The sequence below is a fragment of the Limulus polyphemus genome, unplaced genomic scaffold (genome assembly GCF_000517525.1).
Source record: "Limulus polyphemus unplaced genomic scaffold, Limulus_polyphemus-2.1.2 Scaffold1395, whole genome shotgun sequence".
NCBI classification, from domain to species: domain Eukaryota; kingdom Metazoa; phylum Arthropoda; class Merostomata; order Xiphosura; family Limulidae; genus Limulus; species Limulus polyphemus.
The window spans coordinates 224,064-234,562 of NW_013667005.1; the positions used below are offsets into that span (position 1 = coordinate 224,064).

Genomic DNA, 10,499 nt, shown 5'->3' on the forward strand with positions numbered 1-10,499 from the left:
TATTTAGACCTATCTATGGCCTTCAAAAAGTTGACGACTCTACATGAAGATGACGTTGTAACGTCGAAACATGTAGAGTCGTCAACTTTTTGAAGGCCATAGATAGGTCTAAATAAAATGTTTTTAATTGTGTACCAGTTTTAACGTTGAATATTATTTATGATTTTAACTTCATACACAAATGCCAAAATACAATAATTGTGCTTTAAAAGATTCAGAGTTCGGGCTCATAGGCGCGGGAATGTTTGGCGTTTCAGTATGATATCGATCATGGTATTCTATTCAGATTTTTCAAGACATCAACTGGGGATTCGGGGCACTGTCGAATAGAATTGGGGCACGGGCCTCGTGTGCCAGCGCCTAGCGACATCTCCGAACTAGATTCAAGCACAAATCTATCGAATAAGTACTGTATTAAAGGTTTACATATAAACTTCAAGTAATCCCCTATACATTTATTTATTCAACGTGATTATCTTTTGTAGGCCTAATATTAAAAGAACTTTGTAGATAAATTATTGGTGCATTCTTTGGAGACGTACGTCAGCATTTATTTATTTTGTGAAAAACAAACAAGTAATGAATTGGCAAAATATACACTATTTTCAATATACATTTTTATAAATATAGCTGAGTAAACATTTTTAATTCTTGATCTATGTTTGTATTTTATATTCTGAATTCTTGTTACATGTTTATCGTCATATAGGAATGGAGACTTCAATTTGTTGATACAAATATTTGAATGCGGGGCATAGCTATGACGTCATTAGTTGTGTTCAGTACGACTTGTTCCATAGAATATAAAGTATCATTAAAACAACAAGAATGGTTGAGTGCCTAACAAAGGACAGGAACCCGAAGGCTATTCAACTTGCCATACATAGAGAGAGAGCAATGGCCGTATCTCGTGTTATGAAACAATCTGCTCTTCATTGTTAGCTATACCGAGCAAAGCACGTTCAGATGTGGAACGTTTTTGACTGACACATGACCAAATATGTAAACACTATTTATTTTTCACATAACTACAATTATTGAAGTACACTAATAGGAACAGTAATTTCATAAATAGACCTCTTTCGAAATTTTATTTTTTATTTGTTTGAAACTAAATTTGGAATTCCGCCGTCAATACATGTTTTTTGTTTGTTTTCATCTAGCCATTTCGGTAACAAGTTTACAAGTCACAAAAGAAGAAAAATTTATTGCAGTTTACTTCATGAGAGTAGGCAGTACATGTGTTCTAGGTTGAATAAGTAATGTTGTGTTAAATTAATATTTACGTCTGTAATGTTGTAAGGAAGTAATTGCCAAGAGCATTGGTCATAAAAACACCTTTGTTGATCTCCTTGCTTCAAGAGAATTTTAGTTGGTAGAGTGGAAAGTCTCGTTAAAGGAGATTGCTTTCAATTTGTAGAAGTCAACCATTATTATCTAAGATACGTTAGTGTCTTTTGTGATTCGTGTTCCAAAACATTTATTTCGGGGAGAAGTCGTGAGCATCTCAGTGTGAAATCATAGGTGGTTGAACTAATACAAGCCTTTATTGAGCTACTCCAGGCGTTTTCAGGAACTTGGAAACCTTGTAGGTTTGGAGCTGTTGTAGAGTCTTAACTAATTATGGCTTGAGTTGATCTCTCTCTCTCTCCCTCTCTTTCTTGAATTGATTTTTTAAGGAAGTTCCAGCCACTGAACCAAAATAGGTCGAGGGACGTTGGTAGGATTGCATTGTTACAGTAACCGATGGTGATCTACCACTGTCAGTACAAGAACGGTTTGAAATTGTCATCGGACCATTTGTAGAATAGCTTATTTGTGCCAGAAATGTGAAATGAAAACAGGTGGTGGTTATACGTCATGTGCACGTGCTTGTCAGGTGCTTCTTTCTGTCTTAACTTCCACATATTCGTATGCAGCTAGCTATACGTACAAGCATACATCTCAATATCTGAACACACACGTTAGTATCTGCTTTCAGCGGGTTCCATCTTTGGGTCAAGTAAAATTCAATATATACTTAATAACATGCGTAATAGCTGACACAACTACATACGAAAACATTTGAAAAAGTAGAAATCACAAGAGATCAAGGGTGTTAACCGTTTATATAGTAAAAGGACAACATTATTTACATTCGTGATGGAACATATTTAACGTTCACAAAATATATGGTTTATAATGCTTATGCATAAGTGAAAAAAGTTGAAGCGATGGAATTATAGAATAATAGATAAAAACGTATAGATGATTGCAGGAAGCTATAAAATATTAGTAGTGCTACAATCACAAGCGTGATTTTTTTTGGTGATGGTGTAAATATATCCAAATGTGTATTACTGCAAATTTACTGAGGCTTTCTTCCATCAACCCAGTCATCCATGCTAAGGAATTGACTGTTATACTTATAACACACCCACAGATTAAAGTGCTGGAGAAAGTTTATGATATCACACGGATTCGAACTCGACTCGCGAGCTCCGAAATCCTGAGCTCTATCAGAGGTACAACCCGCGCCCTGTAAACTATTATACAGATATACATACAGAATCAAAATTTTAGTTTTGTTTGTTTGTTTGTTTTGGAATTTCGCGCAAAGCTACACGAGGGCTATCTGCGCTAGCCGTCCCTAATTTAGCAGTGTAAGACTAGAGGGAAGGCAGCTAGTCATCACCACCCACTGCCAACTCTTGGGCTACTCTTTTACCAACGAATAGTGGGATTGACCGTCACATTATAACGCCCCCACGGCTGAGAGGGGCGAGCATGTTTGGTGGGACAAGGATTCGAACCCGCGACCCTCAGATTGCGAGTCGAGCGCCCTAACTACCTGGCCATGTCGGGCCATTTAAGTCGGACTATAGCCCGACCAATCCAATAGGTTCCTATGACTATGGTGTTTTTTTTTTTGTTTGTTTGTTTAATTTTAATATGTATTAATTTTTAACATTAATATAATTTACATTCAGTGTGACCTTCTTTGTTATAAAAAGTTCATTCTTCCCAGCTCTTAACCAATTTACACAAAGTTACCCCTCAGGAATCATTTTCAAAAATGTTACAATTTTTACGTATGGCAGTCAGTCATTAAGCAGAAGCTTAATATGTCACGAAAGTAAAATATTTAGATCGATATTTCTTTTTTTTTTTAAATCCAGTTTTATGCAAGTAGAAAGAATTCAATAATTATTTTTGATGTTGTAATTAACAATACACATTTTTTCATGCAAATAAAAACCTTAATAAACGTAGAAAAACACAGTATGCATTTAGTACTCACATCCAATGAAATGAAAAAGCTTCTGTAAATATTCATGAAAAAAGTAGATAAAAACAACAACTTAATTCATTACAGGCGTTAGTTTTTAGAATTTATTATTAAGCCTTATTCTTAAGGGCCTTAGAAGAAGTTAATGTACTTCTTTGTAGAACACGATATTTACCTCTTTTTGATGGTGGAAAGAAATTGTGAAAGTGTGACAAAATGGACTTTCATATCGCTGAATTCGTTTTCAGTATTATTAGAAATTGTAAATTCATTTGGTGTGACCAGGATTCGAACCCGCGACCCTCAGATTGCGAGTCGAGCACGTTAACCACCTGGCCATGCCGGGCCCCCTCATTTGCATGTCTTCTAACACTAGCTTTGATGGCTAAAGCTTACCCTTTTGTACATACCAGACTCGGATCATTTTCTACTTCTCATTGATCTACAATAACGGTAAGTTAAGATTATGTAATGGGTAATCTCCAAAACCCAATAAAAAACCCTAAAGAAAAGAAACGGTTAGATAAACTTGATTAAAGTAGCATACAAATTAATTTTGTTGAATAAATCAAAAACATTTACATAAAAAAAGCGTGGAAAATGAACTTTCATCGACTAGAGTATTCAACGAAATTAAAGTCGATATTGAAATATATCAACTGTTTATAATACCAACACAGACACACAGACAGACTTTACATTTTCACTCTTCCGTTATATAAATTCACTGTAGAAGCCTGAAGGAACTTAAATGTATTTGTGAGTTATGGTCAATGTTAACTTTACAGAACGTGGTATTCAGCTTCCTGTTTTAAGGTGACAGCTGACTAACTCAGGAATTTTGAACGTGTATTGCATCATGACCAACTGATAATCCCACCTGGTTCCTGACTCTCTATGCAGTAGTCGGGCGAACATCAAACTGCCTGCTAGCAGGATGACATTACATGTATAGTATAACATGAAAAGCAGTGGTTCACTAAAGCCGTTACTCATGTCACATCTAGAAAGCAGAGAATAAGAATCTTTCTCTACCTTGTTTCTGGTTCCTGACTCTCTATACAGTAGTCGGGCGAACATCAAACTGCCTGCTAGCAGGATGACATTACATGTATAGTATAACATGAAAAGCAGTGGTTCACTAAAGCCGTTACTCATGTCACATCTAGAAAGCAGAGAATAAGAATCTTTCTCTACCTTGTTTCTGGAAGTTCTTCGTTAGACATAACATACTTTAAATTAAGCACCAAACTAACAATAAGAAATTCTACAAAGTTATTTGTTTGTTTGTTTAATTTCGCGCAGTTATCTAGGGCTAGATCTGGTAGTCGTCTCTAATTTTGAGCGCCCGGCATGCCCAGGTGGCTAGGGCACTCGACTCGCAATCTGAGGGTCGCGGGTTCGAATCCCTGGTCCACCAAATATGCTCGCCATTTCAGCCGTGGGGACGTTTTAATTTTACGGTCAATCCCACTATTCGTTGGTAAAAGAGTAGCCCAAGAGTTGGCGGTGGGTGGTGATGAGTAGCCGCCCTCCCTCTAGTTTTACACTGCAAAATTAGGGACAGCTAGCACAGATAGCCCTCGTGTAGCATTGCGCGAAATCCATAACAAACAAACTCTGAATTATTTGGTGTTAGATTTTATTGGCACCCCCGGTTGAAATGGCATGAGTATTAATACATATTGGAAAGACAAATTTATTACGCAGAAATCATAAGCGTACAATTTTGTTCTTGTCCTTTTTAGAGGAAGGGTTGAAGAAATGATGCCATTTTCCTTTATATTATTACGGGTGCCATTTTGTATCTCTTGGATTCACATTATTCATTTATCTGTACTGGTATTTATGTTAAGTGCATTTTTTTTTCCATTCTGGTTGACATTCTTTAAAATGTAATTGCGTTGATTTTTTTTTAAAGATAATGTTTGGTTGGCGGCATGTTTCATAGTGTACGTAGTTTTAGTAGTATAACATACGGTACTTTTATTATTCAAGAAAATTCTTAAAAACATTGAAGTGAACTGCGCCATTTCTATCATATTTGCACTTAAAGAAGCATTGCACGGTAAATTTCCATCTACTAAATTGATTAAGGTTTGCTGACGTCTAACGAAAATATTTCTGTACTTATAACAGAACATGATGCGATTATTGTAATGTAGAACTGAATCTCAAGGTGAGGCAGACCATGAATCAAACGTTCAGATAAGACAGTCACGAAAACAGTTAGAAAAACTAAACTACTTAATACAAACCTGAATAGAAAACTATTTAATGGAAACGTGAATACAAGTATATATCATGGCTGATAAAGAGTTCAGACTAGAAAATATATATACTTCATCACAATACGCCTCTGTCCTAATTGCATGAAAAGTAGTACAGTATGTATAGTATGATAGAATAGAAATATCAAAGGATATGTTTTTTTTTAATTTAGATGTTTTTATTGCTGTTTTTTGTTAGAGGGAGATTTTTAAGTCACGTGACTTATCAGGTGTGGTTTAGTAACTAAAACTTTATTTAAGTTGTAAGTAATGATTTGAACTGTATAAACAATTTACTTTAGAGATTTAATGATTTTGTGAGCCTGTTAAAGTAAATGATTGAGTGCTGAGTTAGATAATTTATTAATCATTTTATCTGTTAGATTAGTTTTGAATATTGGATCTGTGTCTCTACGAAGAAATATTTAATAGGACTTGTGAATTTAAGCTTATCGTTAGTCACTGAAACCGTGTAAATATCGAACTTGTAATGAAGGAATATAAACCACTTTACATTAATTTTTACCTAATAACCAAAAACAACCCAGCCAACAATAAATAGTGTTGAAACAACATGATAAAAAACCGAAATTCCCGTCACCTGATGGTTAAGGTGCTTTCAGCCAGGGGAGGGGGCGTTGTAATGTGACAGACAATCCCACTATTTGTTGGTAAAGAGTATTCTAAGAGTTGGTGTTGACTACTTGTTTCCTTCTAGTCTATCACTTCAAAATTAGGGACGGCTAGCGCAGATAGCCCTCGATTAACTTTGCGCAAAATTTGACTAATAAATTATAAACCAAAAGTATGTGAACCTGACCATCCCATAAGTAAACATATCGATAAAGAAGGATACAAAGCAAACGAAATAAAACTATCGTGATAAAACGACACAACGGCTTTAAAATATTTTCTGTTTTCAAATACTAAATGTCTAGCTTGGTCACTTTTCGGTATATTTTAGAATAAATGGTTTCGTATTAGTAACAATAATCTCGAGAAATACTGAACTCTGATTGTCATGATATTTCTTTTTTTTTCTTCCTTAAATGCTAATTTTCAACCACTCCATTTTTCTAAAATCAGAGATATTTAGTTGCCTGCAATGGATACCATATAATTAAATTCCAGTTGTAACAGATAATTCTTAGAGTTATTTTTTAAATGCAATTTTTTTTCAGGCGGAAACAGGAACAAGCTGAGTTACGCCATCTTGAGAAAGCTACTAAGTGTCCCTACTCAGTTTCGCCCAAGATATCGGGATTGTGAGACTTCATGAGAGACGTAAAGCTTGTTAACTCTCGCATACACAATCTTGTTAATACTTCAGCTAGACTACCAAGCTTTCACACACATTGCTAAGAATGTACATTTTGTCATTGAACAGGAGCGTGGTGTTATGTGTTTCTATCTATAGTTAATCGTAACATCGAACTTCTGTATACACAAAGTGGAATAGCTTACCTCCACCCCCCTCTCTATTTATATATAAACGTACAATTTCAGTGCACCTACAAAACAGTATAGCATGCGCTCATCGTCAGGACTATTAGCTCCTTAATTTTGCTGTTTTTTCTCTTATCTTATCTGGTGTTCAAAGAGAACTAACTCATGCATATAACGTTAAATACAATATCAATCCGTGTAAGGTTGACAAATATTCACATGGAAAAAAAGATAATGTAAATAGGTTTACAGCTGTCAGATTGTTAACGAAGGATGTTTTCATGCCTTCGCATTAACAATATGTATATCCTCAATCAAACGAATCGGTGGATATCTTAATTTTAGAACAATTTTAAAGACAACTGTGTATTTCAAGTTAACTTGAATAACATTGTACTTTAATTATAGTATTTTGGCACTTGTGTATAAAGTTAAAATCATAAATAATATTCAACGTTAAACTGGTACACAATTAAAAACATTTTATTTAGGCCTAACTACGGCCTTCAAAAAGTTGACGACTCTACATGTTTCGACGTTACTCCTGAGGATGACTTCGTAACGACTTTCAAACCAAACCAAACCCTTCAACAACAAAAACCTGATATAGCTTTATAACTTGTCTCATCTTTTATCTCAACAACGTACATGAGACTTTTCAAGTGTACTGACTTACAACGCTAAAATCCGGGGTTTGACACAGCAAATAGCTTAATGTGGCTTTGATCAACAACAAAAACTAAAAAGGTGTATTTCAGTATGATCCGCTCTTTTCGTGTTGTGTGTGTGAGTTTTTGGGGAGGGGCGGGCGTGGCCTCCTGAATAAAGTGCCGGACTGCGGATCATTAAGTTCAGGGTTCGAACCACGCGCTGAACACGTTTCTCACTTTGAGATGTTGGGACGTTATTACTGTGATATTCTATCCCGATGTTGAATTAAATGTAACAGTATAAGCGACGTTTACTACTGATTGATTGTTCTTTTCCGCTGGTCAGAAGTTTTAAATTATAGATCGCTTCGCCTGTACATTATTGATTACTGACCTGTCCGTTTAGCCCATGCGTCACGTAAAATTCCAATTGTAGTTGAAAATACTAAGTGCTATAATATGATTTTAAATAACAATTACGAAATTTTACAGAAAATTAGGTTACAATCCTCAATAACTAGCCAATTGATTAAATTAAAACATTTATATTTTAATGCTGATCCTGTACATCTAAAAACATTGACTAAAAATACTCGTGACTAATGTTAAGCCTAAAATTATTTTCCACTCCAAGATTACCAACAACATGAACACACAAGCTGTCCACGTTCATTGGGTATGAATTACGTTGTAATTTCTACTGTAAACCGGAGTGACCTAGACACTCTTATTAACGTTACTACCATGAACCGCTAAATAGGAGTGACCTAGACACTCTTATTAACGTTAATACCACGAACCGCTAAATAGGAGTGACCTAGACACTCTTATTAACGTTACTACCACGAACCGCTAAATAGGAGTGACCTAGATACTCTTATTATAGTTACTACCACGAACCGATAAACCGGAGTGACCTAGACACTCTTATTAAAGTTACAACTGTGAACCGGTAAACCTGAAAGACCTAGACACTCTAATTAAAGTTAATGCCGTAAAACAGTGAACCGAAGTGGTCTAGACACTCTTATTAAAGTCACTGCCGTGAACCGGTAAAACGGAGTTATTTAGACACACTTATTAAAATTACTGCTGTGAACGGGTATTTCACAGCGACACGTTTATTAAAGTTACTGCTGTGAATCCATAAACCGGAGTGACCTAGACACTCTGACTAAAGTCACTGTCGTGAACCGGTAAAACGGAGTTATTTAGACACACTTATTAAAATTACTGCTGTGAACGGGTAACTCACAGCGACACGTTTATTAAAGTTACTGCTGTGATCCCATAAACCGGAGTGACCAAGGCACTCTTATTAAAGTTTCCGTCAGCTTGACGTTCGCTCCTAAAATTACAATTGCTTATGTTCTCTCTGTTTACGAATCGAAGCCTAGAAAATGACTACGATTAAGGTTTGGGTAAAACATATCAAATACATGAAGTTTGGTGCATCCCCACAACGTTCTCGTATTAGCTCCACGAGTTACATTTAGAACTAATGATTCGCTACTCAGTGACGCTATATGGAGACACTGGGAAAACGATGCACGTTTCCATTACCATGACAACAGAAGAAAAAAAAAACAGTGAAATTGAACGCCATTTCTATCATATCTTATATAAAGTACTATATCTATCTATCTGGCTAGCTAAGACTACATGAAACAATTCAGATTATATGGAAAAATATGAACAAACAAAGAAAACCATTACGGTTTAATAGACATCGTCATACGAGAACTGAATGTTAACTTGTACGTTCTTCCAAGTCAGTTGTCACGTGTAAGCTAACGCTGAAGTTTGTAAGAAACGTCGCCCAGATGTATCAGCGGTAAGCTTAAGGTTTTTTTTTTTTATAAGCGCTTAGATCCTGGGTTCGATCCCTGCGATAGTATATTGTGCATCTTTGCGCTTGACGATAAATAAACAAACATTGAAATATGTACGATCTTTGTTTTGAGTTTATGGTTACATAGGATTTGAAAAATATTAAGCGGAGTGGAATTCCCCGAAACCGTTATGACCCAGTGACAAGTGGGGAATTCAACTATATTGGGCTTCACATTTAAAATATTAAACATATTTTCTGCTAAATATTTCAGAGGAATAAATTAGTAGGAACAGTGCCAAACATTATTCAAAGCCCTTATCAATATAGATTCGTGCGATGATTAAAAACGGCTGAAAACACCGTACATATAATATACACAGTATCACTCTAACAAGCCTAATCTTGTTCTTTGACTTTGTAGTTGATTGACGAGCTTTTAAGTGTTAAAGAAAAAAAAAGCACCTTTTTTTTTAACACGAAATAATCAATTGGCTATCCAGTTAGTTTATAATTTCTCATTCCCATTGTCTGTTCGTGATATCTGCTTCGTATGTAAAGGAATATAAAGATTATTTTTAAATGGTGGCAGACACTTGAAATAATTGTATAATGTCATTTAATGCTGTAAGAAAATGAATTTTGACGTTCAATTTGTAGCTTTAACGTTATAGGAAAAATAGTTTATCGTACTAAAGCGATGTTTAAGATAAGTTAAGATGTATAACTTAATGAACCTAAACGTGTAGCTTTTACATCTGCTTAATTTCAAAGAGCATTGAAGAAATAATATTGTAAAACTATAGTTAACTTTTACCTATAGAAATAAAAGCATTATCGACAGCAGTTTCTTTCTGTCAGAAATATGGCCTCATTATCAGAACTGTGGGATGTTGAGAATACCTAGAACGTAGATGTCACTTGTACTACTTTATGGAACTGATATCAACAGTTTCTCTTTGTCAGAAATATGGCCTCATTATCAGAACTGTGGGATGTTGAGAATACCTAGAACGTAGATGTCACTTGTACTA

General features: G+C 35.3%; 1 protein-coding gene and 1 long non-coding RNA gene across 2 annotated transcripts in view; both read left to right on the forward strand.

The window, feature by feature from the left end:
• Positions 1-10,499, forward strand: part of LOC106463394 (latrophilin Cirl-like) — a 122,064-nt gene that overhangs the window by 47,729 nt on the left and 63,836 nt on the right. The window lies entirely within an intron of this gene.
• The window catches only part of LOC111086753, a 16,758-nt gene that overhangs the window by 1,502 nt on the left and 4,757 nt on the right, over positions 1-10,499 (forward strand). Inside the window, exon 2 of the long non-coding RNA XR_002611480.1 lies at positions 1,363-1,375. This is a non-coding gene — a long non-coding RNA (uncharacterized LOC111086753). The remainder of the gene's footprint in view (positions 1-1,362; positions 1,376-10,499) is intronic.